This window comes from Mytilus galloprovincialis, chromosome 4, assembly GCF_965363235.1.
Source record: "Mytilus galloprovincialis chromosome 4, xbMytGall1.hap1.1, whole genome shotgun sequence".
Classification (NCBI taxonomy): Eukaryota; Metazoa; Mollusca; class Bivalvia; order Mytilida; family Mytilidae; genus Mytilus; species Mytilus galloprovincialis.
This window is the reverse complement of record NC_134841.1, coordinates 34,024,146-34,051,634: the sequence shown is the minus strand read 5'-3', so window position 1 is coordinate 34,051,634 and position 27,489 is coordinate 34,024,146. Positions and strand designations below refer to the sequence as shown.

General features: G+C 34.2%; 1 long non-coding RNA gene across 1 annotated transcript; it reads right to left on the bottom strand.

Moving 5' to 3' along the window:
- Positions 1–1,025: 1,025 nt before the first annotated feature.
- Positions 1,026–23,661, bottom strand: LOC143071950 (uncharacterized). Its single transcript, XR_012977000.1, has 3 exons — positions 23,529–23,661; positions 12,288–18,694; positions 1,026–3,624 (listed from the first exon to the last, which is right to left on the bottom strand). It is a non-coding gene; the product is annotated as an uncharacterized LOC143071950 (long non-coding RNA).
- Positions 23,662–27,489: the final 3,828 nt, after the last annotated feature.

Genomic DNA, 27,489 nt, shown 5'->3' with positions numbered 1-27,489 from the left:
ACTTCATAGCTCCTCGTGCAACAGCTCTTTGGAATGGTCAATATATGAACTGTTTTAAGGCTGGACTCTGGCATTATTTACTCTTAGTTTGACGATGGCAATGCATCCTTCTCCAGGTCAATCAAGATTTTAGACTCCACAATATGCTAATCGTTAGCTTGTTACATTGAATATGCATGATGTATTTTTTTCTCTGATCAAGTTACGAACATCTTAACATAAATGCCAATAGGTCATTCTATAGTGATTTACCAAATTGATATTGTATATTTTTAATCAACAAAAGCAACAGCAACAATAGGAAATCCTGTCATAAAACAACTAAAAACTATGGAAAAAATATACTTCTACCACTGGGTTGAGTGTGCTGCAACACTTCTCCATTAGAAACAATTAAATTTTCAAATTGAAAACGCAAGACTTGCCCATGTTTTCTAGCCAAGAGTTGCGACCCCTCACCTCCTGTATTTGATCGCCCTTGGCTAGCGAAGATGAGGCTTGGCGAGTGTTCAAATATTTATAATTTAACATACATAAAAAATAAATAATTGCTGGCTCATTTTTTTGTTAACGGTAAATCACTGCTATTGTATACATAAGATATGATAAGGTAAAATATTGTATTAGTAGAAAATCAAAACAATCGAACTGCTACTAAATACAAACAAAAATAAAAAATAACAATACAAATATGTAACATTTACAAAAAAATATAAACATCCACTTTAAATTAGCATAAAATGATAATTATTTAAAGGAAATTCTGCTTAACTCTATTGTATTCATTCATATTTTAGATTATAGTAAAGAAAAACAGATATACATGTAAAACAACAGTTCATAGTTCATACATAATTGCTAACATTATTTTTGCAATTCTATAACTCATTTATGCCATACATACATAATAAAGCAACAAATATATCAAGCCAAAAACTGACTTACGAGACACGAATTCGATGTTAATATACCAAATACAAATTAAGATAGCGTAAAAATAAAATATCAAAAATAATCAAATCAAATCAAATCAAATCAAATATTTTATTGTCGTATAAACTTTACAGTTTGTGACCAACATATATTAACACAATAAACAAACATATATACATACATATCAAACATACACAATAAAAATAGCATCAAAACTTATAACAACAAACAAGCTGCTAAGAGTCCCCTGCTCTCAGTTCTAATGATGTACGTCTCAGTTTCCACAAATAAATAATCCTGAGCTTGAATCTCTAATAATTTGTTATATAAAACATATATTCATTTCACAAAAAAATGATAAAAATTCTCAAAGTTGTCCATTTATAATGAAATATCAGTATGATATACCAATCACTCATCAAGTTAAATCTGCATGACTATAACATCCGTAAGATGAAACTCAGATTTCTTAGTTTATACATTTACTTCAAATAAATAAAGACTTCATCCTAAATATGGGTAAAAACGAACTCAATAATTTAAAAAAAATAACGTAAAAATGACGTCTACTACAATAAAAGTAAAAATAAAAGCAACGACCTTGATTATACCCCCAACAAACCTAACTGTACATCACATTTATTATGAACAGCCTTATTTCAAAGGCTTATCAAACAACGAAAAATGGTAACAAACTGTGTTTTTATTTTCATAAAGTATTTGACTGACTTACTTCGAACACGTATGTATGTTTACATATTCCTTCTTTCATTAGTTTTGTTGTAAAAAGGAACATTGATATGACACAATATATTGGTAAAAATAATGACTAATCTTCTATCCTGATTTTACAAGTCTCCTACGCTGGAAGTGACACATCTCGTAACAAGTACATTTTCGTTTCGTATGAGAGTTTTAATGTTTTCTCTGTCGTTCGCCCGAAACTAAAGGGAATGATCAGAACGAATATAATAGTGATACATTTTGTAAAATAAAAAATGATTTGATTTTGCCATTTAAATACAAGAGAAAAAATCAGATAAGTTTATAATGCTTTAATCATCGACGTAGAATCTTCCGGTTATTTTGGCCAATATTTACAGCATCACCAACGGCCATCACCCAGACCAGGAGATGGAGTTGGATAGGTCACATCCTGAAGTTGGACTCATGGAACGATTGTCTCATCGCCTTAACGTGGAAATCACACGAAAAGAGAAATCGAGAAGACCAAAGGAAACTTGGAGACAAATGGTAGAAAAGGAAAGAAAAGACATGACGGAGGACAAGATGAGAAGTACAACAACAAGCAGCATAAGACTCAGGTGGTAGTTTTCTGTTCGCGCCCCATGCGACACATGGAGCTAACAGAATTTAAAAGTTGTAAGTTGTAATCCGCCATGAAGATGTGGAATATATGGGTTTAGTTTTAGCAGTTTGGTAGTGCATGACTCAGGTATATTAAATTTTGTATGCATTTTGATTAAATTTTTACCAATTCCTATTAAAGTTGGTTTAAAGAATTTAAACAAAAAAATTCACGTGTTTAAAGCTTTTATGCATCTACCAAAAGAAAAACAAAGTTGAGAAAGGGAATTTAACTCTGACAAAAATAAAAATATTTAGAAATATTATACAGACTGTCCTTTTAAATAACAGAAAAGTTTTTGTAATACCATTCTACAATCTCTAACACAATAGTATGCGACTATTGTTTCTTAAGATTTTTCTTCAATATCGAATAATAACATTTCACATGTATGCAAAACATTTTGTTCCAGCCAATGACATTTACTATTTGTAATGCGACAAATTATTTACAAATTCACAGATGTACAAATTACATTTTACTATAATTCAACTAATAAGAAATAGTTATCATATAAATATGGATTTAGTATAATTTATACAAATAAAACATGGTATTTATATGTAAACCACAAGTTTTCAATAGTTACTTGAAGATACTACCACGACCCTTACCCATGATTCCGCCATGACCTCGTCCACGACCTGAATATCCTCTGAAATGATAATGACCTCGATGTCCGCCTCTACTTAATTCTGGTCTTCTACTTCCGCTACTTTCATTACCATCTGTGTTTTCTTCGTGACCAGGGACATGTTTACTTACACCACTGCCAGCACCATTACTTCCACTTTTACTATTGTCTCTACCTGTAACCAAGGCCTTGGTTGAAAACCTCGTTTTGATATACTTTAGGTTATGTTTATCTTCTCCGTCTTCAGTATGGTAACTTTCGTTGTCGGATTTTAACGAAGGAAGTGGATGCATTTGATTACTTTTGTCAGATTTCCTTGTTTTCTCATTTGTTGATTTCACCTGCATCGCTTTCTCTGTACTTTTACCATATGCACCACGATCTCTAAGATTTTGTCCCCGACCACCGTGGAAGTTTTCACTATTACTTTTGTTTCTAACAGGATGTCTTGCTCTCGGACGCGAATATTTTTTCCCCAAATCCTCATTAAAATCTGCTGTTTTGTCTTTACGAAAGGTTTTATCTCTAACATTGGACGCCTGGCCTTTTCCAAGCCGGGCGCTTCGTGACATTGTCAGACCAGTCGGGACTACATTTTGTTTATCATCATACCGGAACTTTGTTTTTTTATTTTCGGTGCCATCACAAATGTTGCAGGAACAATCCAAGATCGTTGATACAGTATGACCTAAAATTAATATACATATAGTTTAAGACATATGGTTTGTAGATATACGTACCAAAAAGTAAAATCACAAAAAAAAACTGAACTCGGAGGAACATTCAAAACGGAAAGTCCATAATCCAATGGCGAAATCAATTGACAAAACACATCAAACGAATAGACAACAACTGTCATACAGTGCAGGAAATGCTTACCCTTCCGGAGCACCTGATTTCACTTCCGGTTTTTAGTTGAGTTCGTGTTGTTTCTTATTTATTATTTATAACTGTTGATGTGAATGTCCTTTGTTTTTTTGAGTCTTTGTTTACTCCATGGTTTTGATTGTTATTGTCTTGTGACTTGGTACAGGCATTTTTAAATGTAGAAAATGGTGGATTGAACCTGGTTTTATAGCACTAAACCTCTCACCTTTATGGCAGTCGCATCAAATTCCGTTATACCAAAAATTTCCAAATTTTCCATTTTCCAAAAAGGATAAACTTTTTTTCGTCGACAGCTTTCGGTAACTTTAATGGTCTCTTTTGGTTATTGAACTTTACTAACATATAATTTCATTTTTTTAATTTTTGTTTCAGAAGTAATGATACTTTATTGAAAAAATTCTCTGAAACTGACATTATCAAGATGCTTGATTTCTTGATTGACAAAATATTTGTTACGTTCGGAGGACGTGTTTTTTCAACAGAATATCGGCATTCCAATGGAAACGAATTGTTTCTTTATTATTATGAGGCTGCCTCCATACAGGAACTTCTTGGGAAGAAAGATATGAAGTTAGCAATATCCTTTAACTCTACTTTCCGCTATATAGATGATGTTCTTTCACTAAATAATCCAAAATTAGGTGACTATGTCGAATGCATCTATCCCTTGAACTAGAGAAAAAGGATACAACAGATACAGTTAAGTCGGCCTCATATCTTGACTTACATCTAGAAATTGACAATGAGGATCGATTGAAAACAAAACTTTACGACAAAAGAGATGAGTTCAGCTTTCCTATTGTGAAGTTTCCATTTCTAAGTAGCAACATTCCAGCAGCACCTGCATACTGTGTATATATCTCCCGATTGATACGATATTCCCATGTTTGCATTTCCTATTATAATTTTCTTGATAGAGGGTTGTTGCTCACAAAAAAAGCTATTAAATCAAGAGTTTCAAATGGTGGAGTTGAAATCATCTCTTCGTAAATTTTACGGACGCCATCACGAGTTGGTTGACCGTTACGGAATAACCGTTTCACAAATGATATCGGATATGTTCCATACGTCGTAACTACATCCCCCTTCCCTTTCATAAATGTGACCTACCGAATAAGACTATTTACCGGATTTGTTATCTCATAAGCGACGGGTGCCACATGTGGAGCAGGATCTGCTTACCCTTCCGGAGCACCTGATATCATCCCTGGTTTTTGGTGGAGTTCTTGTTGTTTATTCTTTAGTTTTCTATGTTGTGTTATGTGTACTATTGTTTGCCTGTTTGTCCTTTTCATTTTTAGCCATGGCGTTGTCAGTTTATTGTCGATTTATGAGTTTGACTGTCCCTTTGGTATCCTTCGTCCTTCTTTTATTAATAGTTTGACATTTGTTAGTGGATACATCAAATACCGGTATCTTATCCCAGCCTCGTTAACTGTTAGTAGCATATAATCAATTTGGTAAATAGCACTTATTAGTTTATTTAACTGTGATATATACATTTATAAATTTTATGTTCTTCTTCGCTATACTCATACGAACATAAAAATTGTCTTAATAATACGTAAATAAAACAAAAGCAATTTGGGATGAGAAATTGTACTGATCAGTTTAATAAATAATAGAAATAAATTGTGACAACTCTGGTCATGTAAATCATGTAAATCGTGGTCTCTGGGTCTCCGAACAATGGAAGGAATTCTACAAATATAAAAATGTTCAATCAGAAAAAGATATAACTGCAATTACATATCGTGAATGCAAAATATCCGTGTCGAACTGATCAGTAATTTTTTCTCGACAAGAGAAAAGGCGCGAAATCTAGATATATATGTGTGAAAACCGAATTACTGATTTAAGCGTATGCGAATATTTATACGTCAAATTAAGAAATGAATTTATGTTCTTCTTCGCTATACTCAAAAGCCTGTCGGGAACAGAATTACTAGCAGCTGCTGTAGCACCACCGCTCCTTAAACTATGTAAACCAAATAAAGAACTATTCAGGCCTATTTCAGAAATCGCATTTAAAATAATTCCCTAGTTCGAGTGTAAGATAGAGGCCTATTCTTGCAAGCTAGTTTATGCTTATCAATAGATTTGAAGTATGATAGAGCTCTGAAAATGTAATCGTCACTCCCAACTGACAAACTAGAAACGCGAAAATATTTCTGAAGCATAGAAACTGGACAAAGGTCTGTACCAGTTCTAGAAATCAAAATAGTGTTACCCTGTCGATATCTATCGGTCTTACTTTTTTGAATGTTTATTTGTAGATGAGAATCGTTGAACGTTAAATCAGAAGATCGGATGTGTGCCAACTCATCGTATCTTAAAAATCCGGAAAACCCTATCAACATCATAGCACAGATTCGCAATCCTGGCAAATTGTCATTTTTGTCGAATTTTGCAATAATACTCTTCAAAATCGTAGGGGTAATGGGTTCTTTCCTTTTCAAAGGTTTAGATAACAATCTTATACCACCTTCTAATACCATGTCTAGTAATTTGTCATTTAAAATACTGTCATATAAATTCAGATCATGTTCCCACTTAATTGAATAATACGCTGCGTTTAAAACGGCAGTGGAAACTCCAGATTGAATCAAATAGTTAAGATATATAGCAACTGTACAAACAGTGGTAGGCAAAAACGGTAGATTGTACTTTAAGCACCAGTATTTGAATCTTTTGAAATATCCTTTATATTTCTTCAAAGTATTTTCGCTTTTTGAAGCAGTTACTACTGAACATAAAGAAACTGTTAGAGCTTTCAGATCAGGATTAGAAAAATGCTTTAAGGATTCCCAATGTGAATGTTTGAATCTAAACTGAAAAATAAATTTAAATGAAATTAATTTGATTTAAAAATTCATATAGCGAAGCACTATATGTAAAAGAATTATTTCAAATTCTCTCAATTTTGATTTAAAAGTATACTAAAGAACTAAATATGTTAAGATAAAATAGAACAACATTAAAACTAAATGGCATTTTGCGAGTACCAAAACGGGATTATGTCCTTTATAAAATTCAACAATACATGATAAAATACCTAGACGCCCGAAGGGGAAATAAGTCATGCGTGCTAGAGGCCCAAGCGGGACTTATCTCTGTCGAATCGAAACGAACAAAATAAAACAGAATAATGCTCAAACGAGACTTCAGTGTATGCGTGCTAAATGCCCAATCGGGACTTATCTCTTCAAAAGTAAAACAATACAATGCCCAAACGGGACTTGTGTTAATGTGTTAGAGGGCCCAAACGGGACTTATCTCTTCATTAAGAACAAATAATAAATCAATATAATGCCCAAGACGGGACTCACATATGCATATGAGAGGGCCCAATCGGGACTTATCTCTGAAACAAAATAGAATATATTAAATAAACCAAGGTTATGCCCAAACGGGACTTTAGTAAGTGCAAACGACAGTATAAACGATTCCATATCTGATATAATGCGTATTAAATGCAACTCCAATTCTAAATATGCTCAACAAGCTTAAGTGCGTGTCGCAAAATAATTTTATATAACTACTATGCCAAAACGGGATTGGTCTCAAACTACTAGTATAACACAGACAAAAAATACAAATAAAACTAATAAAAAATAAATAAATATATAAATGGATATTGAGTGATATACTTACAGATTAACTACAATCAATCTTTAATACGAGAACGTTGAAAGTTAATGGAGAATGAATAAAAATGCTGTTTTTATCCGAACCTTGACAAAAAAATCCAGATGGTTTAACATACTCTACAAAATCCTTTACAAAAGATTTGTATTGGTTGCTCGATGATGACAACAATAAAGGCCAAAAACATGACGAAGTCCATTTCGGAACAACGATAGTACCCTTTCCTTTACAAATTAACATATGATTTAATGCTCTACCTACAAGGTGAACGGGAGGAACTAACCAACAGTTATAAGTATTCCACGAAAACCCGAAAGCATCAACACCACTTGTATCTGGACACAAATACGCCGAAAAGAAAATGGGTAATTTGTGATTGTTATAGTCGGCAAAAACATCGCAATCGAACGGACCCCATAAAGAATTAAAGTACTTGAAATACACATCATTCACATACCAGTCATTAAAGTCAAACAGTTTACTGTAAAAATCTGCAGTAGTGTTAAGCTCCCGGGGGACCCATTCTACTTCAAGTGATATGCAATTGCGAATACATAGATTAAAAATTTTCAAAGCGATTTCTTGTAATTCTGTTCTCATGCTCCCAGCCTGCACAATTTTAACTACATTTTGATTGTCTGTATAAATTTTTACCAAACGATTTTGAAAGTCGGGCAATAAGGAAAATAAGGTTATGAATACTGCTAACAGTTCTCGGAATGTAGAGCTTTTCTTCGCCTCGTCGGGAGTCCACATTTTATGTACAACTTTATTTGACGTTTGAACCGCAAACCCCGCACAAGCGAAACCGCTTGCGTCAGTAAAGACAATTCTATCTGGCAGAAATGAAACTGGTAAGAGAGATTTCCTGGGGAGTGATGTGCAATTATTCTTCCAAAAGTTTAATTCAAAGATTGCTTCGTCGGTTAACCGAATATGAAAATCCCAATAATCGCTAGCGGCGATAAGAATGAGCATATTCCTGGACATTATTCTGCAAATGTTACCAAAACTGGGAATAAAAGAAATAATCTTGCCAGTAACTCGTGCTAATTGTCTAGCGGTTATATTATTGATATTGCTAAAAATATCGTCTATAGTAGCTTTGAAACGCTCAATCTTATCTTCAGGTATCTCTAAATTAAAAGTGTCTAAATGCCATCGGAACCCAAGCCAAGTTAAAACTTTTGTGGGGTCCCAAATACTTTTTTCATGATTCAGGAAAAAACCTGCTGACAATAAATCATGCTTTACGACCTTAGAAAGCTTCACACAATCCTCAAAAGAGGACTCAATCCCCCAACCATCATCTAAATATATGATCATACGATAACCTTGTGATCTCCAGTGCTTAACTAGTGGCCTCAACACTTAAGAAAACACGTGACCAGCTGTAGATAAACCAAACGGTAAACACCTAAAAACGAAATACCGAGTGCCGGTTGGGAAAACCCAACAAAAACCTAAAAACTCTTGATGCTCTTCGTGTATATTAATATGATGATAACCACACTTTAAATCAAATTTTATCAGAAATCCTGGATTTGATACAAATTGCAAAGCCTCAGCTACACCTTCGTATTTAAACTTTCTTTTTTCATTAAACTTATTAACGTGCCTCAAGTCCAAAATCAATCTCTTTTTACCTGAGTCGTTAACTGACACCGATAACGGATTAACGATAAAAGGAATGTGATCTTTCACCTCACGAATCACACCTGTTGACAATAAATCTATAATTGACGACATCTACATCTACATAATACTTCTTAACTTCAATATGTTGAAGATTACAAGAAGGCACATACTAGGGAAACAAATTAACTAAACATATTTACATTAATTTCAAAAAACATTTATTTTTTAATTTTTTTTGTATATAGATAAAAACATGGTTTGGTTTAGCAGTACATATGTGGTTTTGCACCAGACTTAAACGCTTCTAAGTCTGGGCTACAGGCTACTTGGTATGGTAGGGAATTCCACAACCTTATTGTTCTAGGAAAAAATGAATATAAATGATAGTTTGTGGGAGAGAATGGCTGTATAAATTTATGTTCCTTAGATGGTATTAGGTATGTATTTACTGGGATGGAGACTAATTGGTGTTGGATTTTATATAGCATGGTGACGGATGCAAGATTTCTTCTTTGTTGTAATGTTGGCCATCTTAGATGTTCAAGCATGGCTGTTACACTGCTTTGATAGCTGTATTGGTTGAGTGTATACCTGGCAGCTCTTCTCTGTACCATTTCAATTTTATTTATTTGTTGTTTCTGCCACGGGTCCCAGATGACACTACAGTATTCTATTTTTGGTCTTACGTATGTTTTGTAAGCCAGTTCTTTTGTTTTTATGCTGTTTGTTTTTACATTTCTTTTAATAAATCTCAGTGATGCGTTTGCTTTGTTTGTGATGTCATTTATATGAGAGTTCCATGTCAGGTCTTTTGTGATGGAAACGCCAAGATATTTTGCTTTGTTTGTTGATTTTAGAATATGATTATGTAATGTGTAGTTATAGATGATAGGTTTATGTTTTCTTGTTATGTGGATGATTTCACACTCAAATTCAAAATCTTGATCGTGACTTAAAAAAGGAGATAAATTGTACTTAACTGTTTCATCACTTTGCTCCTGAAGAACCACTGGTCTCGGCTGGTTGCAACAAAAGGTGTGTGTTTTATAGCTGAACTGTTGTTCTTTAAAAAAGCTGACGGAGGCAATTTGTAAAAAGGTATCAGGTATCCAAATTCGACAACATTAAGAACAAAATTATTAGCATTTAAAGTATTTCTCCAAAAATCTAAATTTCTCCGTAAATTATCTACTCTAAACGAGCTGGCTGAAGAGCACTCAAATTCAAAATCTTGATCGTGACTTAAAAAAGGAGATAAATTGTACTTAACTGTTTCATCACTTTGCTCCTGAAGAACCACTGGTCTCGGCTGGTTGGAACCTACGTCTCTTTGGGCAGTGATAGGCGCAGTGACCCTCGCCATTGCAGTAATAACACCTGTCTGTTGGTTGTGAACTGGTAAAGTACTCATTCTGGTTGTAGATACCGGTACGAGGTCCTGTGCGGGTTTGTGATCCTTGAGCAGCCGGGTATTTGTAGTTTCTAGGTACTTCTCTTGTAGATGCTGATGAAGTTTTTCGAAAAGGCTCATCTTGAGGAACTTGGGAACTCTCTGGTTCTGGAATATAAGGAGTAGGACGGGTCCTTACTTTGTCGCGTCTCTTAGCTTTAGCCCGAAAATCGGCTTGTCTTAGCTTTGTTGCGTCGTCGGTCCCCTCTGTAATAGGGTCGTCTATATATTCGTCCACTACGTCCCACCCGTACTTATCGGCTATGCGAAGAAGCTTATTTCGTTCCTTTAGGGCCTTTATGCTCTTTTCTAAATACTGAATGGCTAAAGCCGGAGAATCTTTCTCTATGAGTTTGAGGGTCTTTTCAAGTTCTGATAAACGTTCTCCGTTAAAACTAAATTGTTTTTCATTACCGTCGTACCTGAATTTGGGAGTCTGTTTAACCGGCGGTACACTTTCAGCTTCTTTAGCACCAATTCTCGTGTCAATCTCCTTAAATAGCTCTTCTTTGTGCTTTCTCAATGTCAAATCAAGGCTCTGGGTAAACAGCGATAAGGCATCCTCAGGTGAAAATCGAGTAGACCCTTCACGTTCTTCACTGCGTTGAATTCGTATAGGCGATTCCGGTTCAGGTTCACTAATATTACCAAGGTCAGTATACGTGTCGAACTGATCAGTAATTTGTTCTCGACAAGAGAAAAGGCGCGAAATCTAGATATATATGTGTGAAAACCGAATTACTGATTTAAGCGTATGCGAATATTTATACGCCAAATTAAGAAATGAATATATTATATCCAACTAATACATTATCGATATAGAATGATCCATAAATCTGAATAGATTAGAAAAATAAAGAATAAATAAATAAAAGTCACAGAAATTTGGAATTTTGGAAAAAGCAAAAATAAAAAAAATAAATAATAGATATATTTTACTTACAGCATTAATTTATAATACAGCTTCTAGGATTTATTTATTCAAATATTTGCGTAAAGACAATAACTTAGAGGAACATAAATGTAGTTATAAACATAGAAAAAACATCCAGCATACATATAAACCAACATATAACGGTATAAAATCATAACATAGATGGTGATGTGGATAAGGTAAAGAAATGTACATAAAAGTATTTCCGGTACATAACATTACTAACATATAATGTTGGCAATACTAAAAATTATCATTTGAAAGTTTCCGTTTAAAATCAGTATAGAAAATACAAAAGCGCTTTGATCAGAAAATGCTATTTGTTTTCTTCAGTTCTGTGGTATTTCACTTTAAATTATTTAAATGTAATCTGTTAATTGAATATGAATTATGGCAACATATCAATTTAAGCGAACACAATTTGGTCCGTCAGGAATGCATGACATCGCACGAAAAATGCATATAATCACCAGCAATTAACTAATATAATCGATCAATGATCAACGAGTCTATCGTACTTGATGCACATCGAACCTTTTTTTTTTAAAGAAAGGCCTAGTCTAAGCAGACCACCATGAAACAGGTCCTTTAAAGAATTTGAAATAGATGGCGATGATTTGTGTGTCTCATCTAAATTTATTTTCAGAATACGAAGATGTGTGAAGATTCTGATCTTAACATAATTATGGTAAAGTATGGAACACCTTTTTATTATTATCGTTTGTTTTTACTAGGTTACTTTTGTATGTATGTGTTTATCATTTACACGTTTATTTACTATTAGAATTCTTACCATTCGGACATATTGTCCAATCACTGCTATGTATGCCAACCACATTATGTAACTGGGGATACCTTCTTGTATTTGCCAAGAATCTATCGTCCTCCATGTCATCAATAAAAGGTCTTAATATTTCAGTAATCTGTTCCAGATTTAAATGTTTCTCCAACCGGCGTACAATTACAACCATATCGTGGCCTTTTATTGTTCGATGACCATTGATGTCTATTGATGTTCTATTATTATCTTCTAAATAAAGTTCTATCGACTCCACCTTTTCGATGTGAAAGTTGTTTGAAATATTAATTGTAGAATCTTTCAGTGCACGAAACCAATCGAAAGTATAAAATGTATCCATTAATTTTGGCTTTGTCGTGAAAAGGCACAATATCCATTGGATATACAAACTGAATATTTTCTTTGACAATTGTTTGCAAGTTTTAAATGAAGTTGCTTGAGTTGTTTCAATATCTTCTAGAATGGATTGCGCCAATTTTTCGGTGTCATGGAATTCTTGATCAAATTCATGCTTACGCCACGTATGCTGAACAATGTGAAGATATGTTGCAATACTTGTTGTATACTGTTCAAATGATGTTAGTATTCCAGCATCACACGCAGGGTATATAGTTTGTGAATTAACTCGTACTTTACGAATTTTCAATTTCGTATCTTCTAGTGCAATTTTCTGCCTCTTCAAAATTCGTTCATATCTTGGATGAAAACTAATAATTGCCCTGCAGCATGGGCATCTTGACACTAAGTGGTTTTTCATTTCATCCATACACTCATCAAGATAAATACTGCCAAAAGAGTGACCACATTGTACTACTGTTACAATTTTTTCATCTATACAAATATATTTTAATACGTACACTTCCGGTTTACAATTAGCACACTCCAGTGGACATGGTTCACCACAGTAACCAGGACATTGATGACCACAAGACAAAGTTTTATCACAGTCATTACAACATCTTTGGCGATTGCATTCTTCAAAGCATAACTTTGTACATTTATGATGTTGACATACCCAGGAACAGTTTTCTTTGCAGGGTGTACATGAATCAATGCATGGAGAAGGACATTTCGAATGTGAACATGCAAATGAGCAAGAATTTTGACACTGAGTGCACATCATACAAACTTCACTTGGACAGTCATGGCCACACACAAGTTCCCTTTCACACTGGCGTGAGCAATCTTGGTTATGATCACATTCATGACATAGTCCTGGGCATGGATGTCCACATGACAATGGTTTATCACATTTGTTATCACATATTTTTTCTTCTTCCACACTGCAAACGCTTTTAATGACATGACCACATGAAAGTGTCGTCTCTAATAGTTTCTGACAAGGAGTAAAGTTATGACTTGGTATTTTCCAACATGGAATAGTAGTAATATGTCCACAATCAGAGCGCGTGTGTAATGTAGGCTCAAAACATTTTACTTCTTTTAAAGGCATATATTTTTTCTGCCAGCATTTAATTCCAACTGAATGTCCGCATTTATCTAACTTTATTTCAACTTCTTTGGTACATTTTACGCCTAAAAGATTTTCTGAACATAAAACCATTTCCTCATGTCCACATTTAGGTAAAGACTTCAGGACTTCAAATTTACATCTCACTCTTTGTGGATCTATATGGCACTCCATGTTCTGTAAATGGTGGCATTTATTCAGCACTTTCTTCACCATTGTTTTACAAGGATATACTTTAGAATCGATTGAGCATGGGATACTTTGTTGATGTTTACAGACCTCTAAAATTGTTTGTATAAGCTCTTGGCAGTCACAGGGAGTAGAGAAATGACATGTTTTTGTACATACGTGGCCATTCATGCATATTTTATTGCATTTTACATTACATTTGATTGAATCTATTTTGAAACATTCGTATGTATTGAAATGATTGCAATCTAGAACTTTTGTAACAATTTGTCTACATTTAACCGTAGAAACATCTTGATGGCATGGAAGCTTTACTTTATGGCCACACTGTGGGACATTTTTCTCAACGTAGACGCAGCATTTGTGGTCATGTTGATAATTCGTATCTGAACATGTTCTTACAAACTCATGACCACAATCGTTTCTTTTGTCAAAAATTTTAATTTGACAAGTGTGCCTCATGACAAAGTCAGAGTCAAAACAACGTCTTTTGTAGTAATGTTTACAAGATGACCATTGTTCTGTTACAATATCATTGCATTTATGACTCATCTCATACATTCGGTCATGACACTGCCTTTGATATTCGTGACCACATGATGACCTGTTCATTGTAACGGTAATGCTGCAGTCTATAAGCATTTCATATGTGGTGTCGAAACAATGCCGTTCAATCAAATGGCCACACGATGTTCGTTTTTCATTTGTCAAGACTTTACACTTATTCAAAATTTCATGATTGGCATCATGACACCTGCGTTCAAATTTATGACCACACTTTGATCTTGTTTCTGTTAGGACTATAGCACACTCGTGTTGGTTTGGATCAACATGACAATTTAACTGTGCTGTGTGTCCACACTCCAGTTCTCTGTCAACAGAGACTTTGCATGAAACAGTATTTGGGTCCACGTGACATTCCATTAAAAAGGTATGTCCACATAATAATGTTTTAATTACTTTAATATGGCATGGATATTTAGAATAGTGAACATGGCATTGAAGAACAATTGTATGATGGCATTTTAGTTTGCGTCTCATTTCTACACGGCAACGACAGTCGTCATCATAATGACATCTCTTAAAACATTTATGTCCTTCTACACAAGTCAGTGTACATTGTTTCTTGCATTTATATGTTTTATGTTCCTTGTCAAACGGATGGCAATCGTATCGACACTCATGTCCACATAGTAATCGAAATTCACATGGCAGATCACAACCTCCATCTTTTACTTTTTTGAAGTCACTAGGCGACTCGGCGAGAATTCCTTTTTTCTTTGGGTGATTTTGACAGTACAATGGCAACGCCTTTCCAATCGCTCGGTATTCAGGGGATGTTTCGTTTATGTCGTTGACATTCTCTTGAATTTGTAGTTTTCCAATAACAGTCTGCCAGTGCTGAGATTTCTTTGTTAATGTATTACTGTTACCTATTATGAAAAGTCCTTGCTTTGCTCTAGACAAAGCAACGCAAATTCTATTTTCTCGATTTAGGAATCCGATATCACCTGTCGTATTGCTACGCACTAATGATAAAAGAATGATTTCATTTTCTTCACCTTGATAATTGTCAAGCACGCAAATTTTAACTCCTTTGAACTTTGAGCTTGGCAATTTTCCTTCTAAGCAGGACATCTGCCCAGCATAAGCCGTAAGTATCGTTATATCAGAGGGTTCATATCTTTGCTTGAGCAGATAAAGGTAAAGCTCTTTGAGATATTCAGCCTCATATTCGTTTGAAAAACTTCTCCCCTCATCCTTAAAAGCTTCAATTTTGTTATGTGTGATAAAGAACACACTCTTTCGTATCCCATTTACCGGTGGATATTCATTTACATTCTCGTTGTCATTTAGAGTGTGATATATGTGGCGAACCAGTTCAGAAATCTCTGGTCTCATTCGATGTTGTCTTTGAAGGCAATAGTAGCTCAAGTTGTTCGTAACCATTCGTTCAAACAAGGAAACGGACAAATTGAATTTAATGGCAAGTTCATGCACGGCAGGTTTTGGTTGCAATTGCTTATGGTCCCCGATCAAAATTAAATGTTTACATCTTGGGCTGATCGCTGTTACTATGTGAGCCTCTGGTACTTCTGCTGCTTCTTCAATTATGGTGATTAAAGGACCAACTTTGCTTAAGGATTCTCTATATCGTGCTGCAGATGTTGTAGTCATAGCTAAAACTGTTGCTTGTTGCATGATAATTTCGTCTTTTTCTATACTGTTATATCTGTAGTCATCAAATATATCATGGAATTCTTTTTCACTCTTGCGGAGTTGTTCGTGAAGTATCTTTACATACTGCATTAACCAATACCTATACACTTTCCAACGATCTTTTTTGGAAAGTGTCCAGATACTTTTAATTGTTTTAACTTGGCCTTCTGACATGGCTTTACCATAATGCAGTTCCCTTGCCGCTTTCTCTTTTTCCAAACGCAAAATTAATTTACACTTTTTTTCAAGTTTATTTGTTTTATGCAGCTCATTTTCGTATTGCATGTCCAGATCGAGACCGATAGTATTAGTATTGAGCGAAAAGTCAACATCATCAACCTCCAAGTACCGCACGCTATATGCAGTTTCTTTCTCCGAAATCAATGAAACAAATTCGACCGCTTCAAGCTTAGCTGCAAAACCACCGAGTAGATTTTTTATTGCTTCGTCATTTTGTTGGTTTTGATAGTGCTTGTTCACTTCTTCATACCAGGACTGCTCTGACACATTCAGCCACTGCAACCAAACAAACTTTTCTCCAAATTGACTCGCAAATTTTTTTGTAAGAACACATTTTATTTCATCGAACCACAATACAATATTTTTGCTCTTTAATGCCTCGATAGTTTCCCGAATCTCCTTTATTTTTCTTTTAGCTTTTGATGCTTCTTTAAGTACTTCATCTCGAGGAAATTGGGATTTCAAGCGAACTCTACTCCGTAGGTTTTTTATCGAAAGCTCTTCAAATTTGGGATTTTTACTTCGACTTCCAAATCGAACAATTTCGGGGTAGCTAGAACCTAATGCAGTTTCCGGCATAAAATCAATAATCCCCTGAACGAATTGATCCAACGCGTGGTTTGTATAACATACGACTAACATATACGGCTTTGTTGCAATCCTCCGAGCGTTTCGTGTATATTTCTCGTCCTTACCCTTGGAATTCATATTTAGCCTGTTAGTATTATGAAGTAATGTTTTGGCAATTTGCAATGCAAGGTATGTTTTACCAGTCCCTGGTGGCCCTTGTATGAGAACAAATTCCTTTGTAAGTGCGGCAATAAACGCTTTCCGCTGAGATTCGTCCATTCCAAACATCTCAGTGGACGGCCAGTCTTCTTCAGACAAAGTTGCAATATTTATTGGTGTCTGTTTCGGAAAAGTATTTCTAAGAGTTCTACGATTAGTGTTGTCTAGATCTATCCGGCAATTTTTGATAACAGGTCTGAGATCATATACATGATGTTTTGAAATGTACGATAGGAAACGGACCTCGTTCTCACAGTGAACAAGATATTTAGTGAAAGGGGACGTTTCTTCTCTTATTTGCTGCAAAGCTTTTAATACATGTCTGTATGCTTCAAAGTACGATGAATTTGATTCTATTATTATACCATCTGTATTTCTAGGTAGTTTTTGTTTGTTTCCATATCTAAATACCTGTACAGTAAAGCTACCTTTCTTTTGTAAAATTTTCGTTTCACTTTCAGCTACAATAGCAAAGAAAATTGAATTAAAACGATCAAACGAAACAAGCAATAAAGTACCATAAATAAGTCTCTTTCCATTTCCCCAGTTGATACGTTTACGATGTTCTGGGTCCAGTTTTATTTCAAATACTTCACCAGAGTCTATAGAAATGATTTGTTTCATTACTTTTACGTTCTTGTAGAGTAGACCATGTTCTAATCTGATATTTTCTTTCCAATTTTCTTTATCTTTCTGTTTGAATTCCAAGAGAGCATCTCGAAGAGGTGATACACAGTCTTCCCTGTACAATCTAAACTGTACATCTAAATAATGATCTAAATTCAAATACTTTCCGAAAACTTTGTTACGTCTGAGAAACTTTAGAATGTTTAGAATGTCGTTTTGTTCAGGAATGACTGACACAGTTCGGAAATCATCTGGAGGCACAAATTTATCTTCGGCGTCTTGATTTGCTCTTGATCTTTCTCCAGCAATATGCCCAATTCCTTTCATCGTTTCCATCACAATGTCTATCATCATCCCTTTGTCTTCTAAATCATCACATTCGCTTATTTGCTCTTTCAAATGTTCCCCAAGTCTCCTTACTTGAGGCGTTGTAGACAAACGAGGTATCCTGAGGTAAATTTCCTGAAGTATTGTTAAGTACCCGGTAATCGGATAATAAACATTGAACACTATGATCACGTGCACGTGAGTAATTGCGCGTTTTCCCTAAAAGAAGTGTAATACTTCGGTTCTTAAACAGCGGTGATTCAGACAGCCTTTTCAACAGCTGACAGATTTCTCGATTTCTTTTCTGTTTTGTACAATCACAAACCCTTGCAATTAAATGAACAAGCGACGATAAAGAATCGTCAGACAGTTTCTTGTCATAAATTGAACTTTGAAACATGTGCATGTTCTTTACAAATATCTCTAATAGCTCTTCACTCTTAATATTTTTCTTGTATAATCCCTCTATAAAATCTACAGGTTGTATTTTCTCTGGTCTATTTGAAGCCATTGTCAATATATATTTCTATTTGAATACCTAAAATGATAATTAAGTTATTGTGATTAAACATTGTAAAATTTCGATAAACTTGATGTGTACACCTGTTATACACATTTTGTATAATTTTGTCAATGGGTTAGTTGTAGGTTTCTCTCAATAAAAAGTTTCGTGCATTGGCATTGCGTTAACTTATTCAAAAAATAATCATGATCTCAAAGAGACATAATATGGGAACGTTACCAGTATAAAAACACATGGTAGCGGTAGAAATTGAAACCCGAGGAAGACCCTCAGTTAAAGTAAGAGTAGTACAGAATTTTATTATAAGTTTAAACTCGAAATATGCGACACAGCCCTTTGGATAAAAAAAAAGTAGTGCATATACACTTGTCTTCTATGATATAATTTTTTACGAAACTTCATAGTGAAAGTGGCAGTTTCAGCCACAAAGGGAGTTCCTATGGGAAATTGTATTGTCTATATTTACAGAAGTGTAACCTATAATGTCGTTAAGTTGCTGACTTGTCGACGTGTGATCTAGTTTTATTTCATATGGAAGGATTACTGATTATAAGGTTTATTAATTGCAATATTAATGATTTGGCATTGAAACAAAGAGATTAACAACTTATTAGTTGAAATGTTATTACAATAAAATGGAGAATGGAAATGGGGAATGTGTCAAAGAGAAAGCAACCCGGCCATAGAGCAGACAACAGACGAAGGCTACCAATGGGTCTTCAATGTAACGAGAATCTCCCGAACCCGCAGGCGTCCTTCAGCTGGCCCCTAAACAAGTATATGTGTACTAGTTCAGTGATAATGGACGTCATACTAAACTCCGATGAATTTTAGCAGACTGTCTGATTGACCGTTAAATTTAATGTATGATGCAGCTGTGTTTTAACTGTAATCATTTCTAAATAGAAATATATATATAGTGAAAGTTGTACAAAATAAATACTAGTATGTATATAAGAACACGAGTTCTTAAAACCAGTGCCTTAGAAGAGCTCCGTGACATGTTACAGCATTACGATCCTACTTATCTACTAGTATATCAGTAATGTAATAATATTCTTCGGAATGAACTATATGCACTTGTTTTATTGTTTAACATTAAAATCCTTTAACACACTATTTGACATGTGAGTTATAAACAAAGGTTGACAAGTAACTTAGAAACAACGGTTGGCATGTAGCTTATCATATCCTACCAGTTTAAATACCTATAACGAACACTTTTAACATTAATTTTATTTTAAGATCTGCATACAACTTTAATTGCTTATTGTCATGGAACATTCCTTTATAATATAATATCAGAATTGATACACATTTGACGTGACTCTGTACTTATGTATCTCATCATACTTTGAACCACACTATTATTTTATTTATTATTATTACTTTAACTGTTAAGTCTGTTTTTGTTATATCTATTTTACGTGACTGTATTTATGTATCCTGTCATACGTTGAACGACAAAATTATTTCATGTCTACCTGTGCGAATTTCAAACGCGCAATTTTACACCAGTACTTAAAACCCTCCATCCTTTATGGGTGCATTTTACATAGATAAATTAAATCGTATAATATAAACAAAATGAGGATGTTAAATTTGATGTATGCTTTTTGTGCTTCTTCGTTACATTTGTTGTTTTTATAGTGATTTAGATGATAACACAATGTTGACGGCTGTACCCCTATTTTTTTTTACCTTTTTACCTATTGTGTCTGTTTGTTTTGTTCACGCATCGGTGACAATATAATGGAATTTGATGCGACTGCCATACAAATGAGAGGTTAAGCTAGCTATAAAACCAGGTTCAATCCATCATTTTCTACATTTGAAAATGCCTGTACCAAGTCAGGAATATGACAGTTCTTGTCCATTCGTTTTTGATGCGTTTTGTTATTTGATTTTGCCATGTGATTATAGACTTTCCGAATTGATTTTCCTCTGAGTTCAGTATTTTTGTGATTTAACTTTCAACTTGAATTTCACCTTATAGCAGCACTGGAAATGATGTGGATGTTAACTTCTAGGACATATAGAAAATCAGCTTCGGAAGATAAAACCAAATACTATCATTTTCGTGCTTACATGTGTTTTCATAATTTCTTTGCTTTTTTTTCGATAATCATAGGTCTGTCATTTGATCCTTTGGAATATACCCAAAAATGAAAAAAATTGACCTTCCTTAACTGTATTGGATAGCTGTTACGTTATATTACTGGGCCTTCCAAATGCAAGTGTTCCATGAAACCTCTTTCAAATTCACTAACATATGTTTAATTAACAATCAAAGGCAAGCTTCACAGTTATTGAGAAATTACTTATTACTTAGTAATGAGTTAATACTTCAGTTTCATTATGTATATCTGTTATATTCATTTGATAAAATTTACTGTTTGCAATAGCATTAATTGTTCTAAATAATAAGGATGTTCTTATCCCAAGGATAAAAACATAGCCGTATTTGACACAGCCTTTTTCAACTTTTGATCTTCAGTGCTGTTCAACTTTGTACTATTTTTCGCTTTCGATCTTTTATATCTGGGCGTCACTGGTGAGTCTTGTGTGGACGAGGCGCGTTTTTGACGTATTGAATTTTAAACCTGATGCTTTTTGTTATTCATTAATCATGTGTTTCTTTGTCTAAATTACGTTCTCCTATTTATTTGTATTGTAGTCCTGTAATATTATGTTGTCATTTCAATGTTATATTTAACATTGCCATTAAAGTGCGAGGTTTGGCATGCCACAAAACAAGGTTCAACCCACCATTTTTTCCTTTAAAAATGTCCTGAACCACGTCAGGAATATGGCCATTGTTATATTATTGTTCGTTTCTGTGTGTGTTACATTTTAACGTTGCGTCGTTTGTTTTCTCTTATTTTTTAGTGTAATTTCACATTGCGATAAGACGTGTCACGGTACTTGTCTATCCCAAATTCATGTATTTGGCTTTGGTGTTAAATTTGTTATTCTCGTGGGATTTTGTCTGATGCTTTGTCCGTTTCTGTGTGTGTTACATTTTAGTGTTGTGTCGTTGTTCTCCTCTTATATTTAATGCGTTTCCCTCGGTTTCAGTTTGTTACCCCGATTTTGTTTTTTGTCCATGGATATATGAGTTTTGAACAGCGGTATACTACTGTTGCCTTTATTTAGTATACGGGCGGCGTGAATCCGTATTGCCTTAGGTTGGGTTCGCGGGGGGTAAGGGGGGATCTTACATGACCAATGACGCTAACCAATAGTGACAGACCATGACCGTGGGGGGGGGGGGGGGATAAGGGGGAATCTTCTATGTACGAAATCACTCTGATTCAAACAATTTTCTGAAAATGACATTAACATTTTCCTCGGATGTGTCCTGTTGAATAAGACTTTATCAAGGGGTTTGTACTAACATAAATACCACGAAGGGTGATAGATGTAAAGCAGTATTTGCTTACCCATCCGGAGGATATGAAACAACCCCTAGTGTTGTATCAATGTGGTTCGTGTTGCTCTTGTTTTAATTTTTAGTGTTGTTTTTTGTTCGTTTTAATTTTTAAATGTCTGTGCTGTGTATGTAGTAATGTCTATCTTTTGTCATGAAAAGAAATGTTTCAATTTCAAAATTTCAGATTTGGTCATGTTTCAGGGTAAGAAAATTTACATGACCGATGGTTTATGAATTTGTTGTTGTCTTATGATAAGATAAGAGGCAATTGCCAATTGACTATTGCATGCTGCCTTATCACTTAGTATTGCTGATCAACATATTGTATTGGAGTATCACGACCGAAGTCGAAGTCGCATGTGGAACTTAATTCTTAAATCAACGGACGTGATCACGAGCCTTTTGGTGGCAGTTGTGGTCCATTGATTTCTAAGCATGTAGAAGTCCAATGGCACAGATTTTGCAAAATGTTTCCGAAAGGTTAAGTATTGCATAACTCATGAAAAGGTCATTATTTTAACTTAAACTCTGAACATGCTGAAATTAGCCCTGGGTTCCGTTGTTCTGGCGTGCGTTCTTGTTTATTATTATAATGCTGTGACTTATCTATTATTAAAAAATAACAAAAACAGAAACTCCGAAGTTGTCCCAAACCTTTAGTTTGGATATATTTTTGGAATTTTCAAGTATTGAGTACAAAAAAAAACTAATTGAAAGACATTATCAACAATCAAAACAAAACTTATGTTGTCGGCAAAGCGATAAGTTTCTACTGAGTCGAAATACATTTATTTTTGTATGAATGGTGTAAAAAAAAAAGTGCTGAATAACATATTCACTAAATCGAAACATGTAGAACTGTTGTAAAATGATTTAATTATATGACAAACACTCACTTGCTGTGAAAAGGAGAGCTGAGTGCGTAAGTCTTTCCTGCCAGTTACAGCCTCTCATGCAATAAGACCACCGGAGCAGAGGTTGGACGATGGGCTTACAACCCAGCTCTTAAAAAAAAGAGCTCGTTACAGAAACCAGAAACGCAGAATAAACCCAAAATTGAGGCCTTGTGCGACTTCTGGCGCGGAGAGAATAAGGTTAAGGTAAGGATATTACACTCACTTATTTTCAAATTCAGATTCAAGCCAATTCGAAATAACATAAAAAAATATGTGGTGCACACTGTTAAATAACCCGCTACGCGCGTTATTCAGTGTGCACCAAATATTTAATGTTATTTCTTCATAGACAGAAAAAATATTACAGTCATTTCTTAAGCATTTTGTATAACATTTTATAACATATTATTCAAAACAGAATGTTACAGTTTGTTTACTCATTGTATTAAGTATTATATATTTTAACCAATTATAATAACAAAACTATTTCTTTACTTTACTATACTAATGATAATCTTACCAATTAGTCCTACCAAAGGCACCGAGCAATCTAGTCTGGCGAAAACTGTAGCAATTAATGTCCTTCCTAGGATGTACAATATCTGTCCCGTCTAAAGTCTTTTACGTTTTAAGTGAAATCGATGCATATCTATTGTAAAATTATTTATTGATATATATGCATGGGTTACTTTATTCAGAACAGAAAGTGAAATAGAATTTTCGCAATTTTCAGAAAACATTACGTCATCGAATTAACTTCAACCTATGCCAACATTTAAAAAAATCAACCTGTGCCAACAAACAAAATACATTAGGTCTTGTTACAACAATTAACACTTGATTACAGGTTCATACAGTCAGTATTTGATAGTTAAATAAATAAATGTACCAAGTCAGAATACAAAGTATGGAATAGACGGTGCATTTATACATTTGCGCGCATTACCATTACATTTTGCACGTAATCGTTACGTTTGTCGAACTTTACAATCATAGTTTAGCGATTACTATGCGTTAAAATTTGGAAAACGTGTGAGAGTACAATATAATCTGAATTATATACATGTGTTTTCTGTAAAATAAATATAATCAAACGATGCGCGGAGAAGTAAACAAATTTAATCCCCAAATGTGCGAAAATGTAAAACTGTTCATTGATTTGCGCTACTTGTTTATGTGATTTGTTAAAATAAAACAACCATGAAAGGTACTAAGCTTATATTTTGGAACATCAGACATTTGTTTCTTCTACATACGATTCATCAATGGCGCTCAGATCAAAACAGTTTCAAAGCCAAATAAAATATTACGCGTTTGAAGAGAATCTATACCCGAACGTTCCGAAAGTTATGCCAACGGAAAGAATGGAACACAACTGTCATACTTCTGACTTGGTACATTCATTATTGGAAGAAAATAGTGGGTAAAACCTGCTTTTATATCTAGATAAACCTCTCACTTTGCAGTTGTTCATACTGACAAAATTGTGTGAGCAACACAAACAGAAATAATTGGTTTAGGTGACAATAATATGGATTCAGCAGCCAAAATTGTGTAATTTAAAAAATTACATCAAAGATAGACAAAACAAACGACAAAAACATCAAAACAAACTCAATATATGACTAAAATTAGCAAAGACCCGTCGAAACAACATTTGATACAAAAATTTAACAATACTTTTAGATATTTGGATGATATATTGGCTCTCAATAATGACGACTTCAGTATGTATACTAAAGAAATTTATCCTGTTGAACTTACTTTAAATAAAGCTAATACTAACAATGACCACTGCCCTTTCCTCGATCTTGATATCTATATCATTAACGAGAAGCTTAATACAAAAATTTATGATAAAATAGATGATTTTTCATTTCCTATTGTTAATTATCCATTTTTAGATGGTGACGTTCCCTTGTCACCTTCTTATGGTGTTTATATATCTCAACTTGTACGATTCGCTCGTGTATGTAACAACGTATTAGATTTTAGCGAGAGAAATTTATGTATTACTGAAAAACTATTACACCAGGGTTTTCGATATCACAAACTGGTCAAAACATTTACTAAATTTTATCACCGGTATAAGGAAATAATTCGTAAATATAACTCAACATGCAGACATCTTATACGTTCAGGTATTTCACATCCAATCTTTTATGGTAATATTCTTTACAAAGCACAAAAATGTTAGTATTCACCTCAAAAGTTTACAAAACATTTAAACAGACTTATTATGAAGGGATATAGTTACGATCCTGTTGTCAGGTAATTAAAGATTGCATATTTTGGCTTTAATATTGATTCACTTATAGGATCTTTGTATCAGAACTAAACACATTTATTTAAAAAAAAACAGTTATTGGCATGACACGGGTTATGTTCTTCTCATATATTTTATGATAGTATGATACTAAACCTCTAACGGGAGGTATTGTGTCTGATTTTCATATGATGAAGACGTAATCTTTCAATCAGTTTAATTGAGGTCTGGAGCTGGCATGTCAGTTAACTGCTAGAAGTCTGTTGTTATTTATGTAAAATTGTCATTTTATTTATTTTCTTTTGTTACATCTTTTGACATCGGACTCGGACTTCTCTTGAACTGAATTTTAATGTGCGTATTGTTATGCGTTTACTTTTCTACAGTGGCTAGAGGTATAGGGGGAGGGTTGAGATCTCATAAACATGTTTAACCCCGCCGCAATTTTGCGCCTGTCCCAAGTCAGGAGCCTCTGGCCTTTGTTAGTCTTGTATGATTTTTAATTTTAGTTTCTTGAGAATAATTCGGAGTTTAGTATGACGTCCATTATCACTGTACTAGTATACATATTTTTAGGGGCCAGCTGAAGGACACCTACGGGTGCGGGAATTCTCGCTACATTGAAGACTCATTGGTGGCCTTCGGCTGTTGTCTGCATCGATGGTCGGGTTGTTGTCGCTTTGACACATTCCCCATTTCCTTTCACAATTTTATCATAGAGTCTTGTACTGAGATGAACCTTGCAGTCAAATTCGAGGTAGATAAGATTAGACGAGGAGCTGCATGTGTCTGTTGCTTTTTTAAGCTCTAGTTCGTGATGAGATATCAATTAAAATGGATCACAATGGAAAAGTTTGGCCAGGTTTAGAAAGAAGAGAACATCATTATACCTGTATGTGAAATTAGATAATCTAGTTGCTTTGATGGTCTTATTTTTTTACTAGTAACTTCGACTCAATAACATCCGGGTCTTTTATACCTTTAAACTAATATTCCGCCAGGTGTCATGTTGAATCCTTTCCTTATTTAAAACAAGTTGCTTTCTTTAAAAAAAGAAAAGCAATACATGACCCTAAGACCGCTGACTGCCGGGTCACCAAAAGATTGTTGCTGAATTTGTGTTTGCTTTTGAATTGAAATACTTGACTGTGAATAGAAGAAGCCAGTTGAACGTATATATTTACAGCTTCTATTTGAATAGTTATTTAAAAGCTCGACTATCTTATATATTACTTGGGAATGTACATATTTTTTCCGATTATAACCCATTGGGAAATCCTAATTTCTACTAACCGGATGACTTATGCAAATTGCACAAACCTATCGCAAAATAAATTTATGCACTCAGTTTGCTTTATAATCTGGAATTCTGGATGCATTTATTAAATCTATCATATCTTTATATTTTGTTTCCTAAATGAATACCTTTATATTCTCAACTCGTATTTGAAGCTGTCTTTACTCATGGTAGATGTTGTGTGCGGTTAAACCTGTGGCATGCAATTGATTTGGACCTCTTATATGAAGAGACTTATTTTGGTCTCATAAAACATCTCAAATTTTAAGGATTTCCTGATTTTACTTAAATCAATTCAAACATTATACAGAGAAACTTAGTTTTGCTAAAGAATTTCTCAATTCAGAAGTTTATGAATACATGTACCTGTACACACTTTCAAAATAACCAATTTATATAAAAAGGTATTTAGATATAAAAAACAACGCCAGACACGAGTTAAGTCTACAAAAAAAGCACCAGTGACGCTCGAAAGAAAACATTTAAGAGGCTAAATACATTACAAAGTTAAGGAATCTATTCCTTGGGTAGACAATCCTCAGCTTTTTGAAAAGGTCAAAGTTTATAATAGGACAGTGACTCAAAAAAGAAACAAAAGAGAAACAACTCGAGGTCAGAATACCGTTACTAATGATGACCGTGCTTGAAAGTCACTTCTTCCGTGTCCTGAATTTAGATAACAAAAACGAAAATAAGCCTCCACGAGTGAATTTAATAGTATTGCATGCAAGTACTATTTTAGCGCACGAAATAGTAAATAGAAAGCATCTGACTGATACCCAGGAAAAGAAGACGCAATTGCGTCATCACATATCTTTATCTAATAGTTGAAATCTAATGTCAAACGGCCTACATTAAATGTTTTGACTCCGGATTCATTGACATTTTATCCGGAATTTTTGAGAACGCAGACCGATA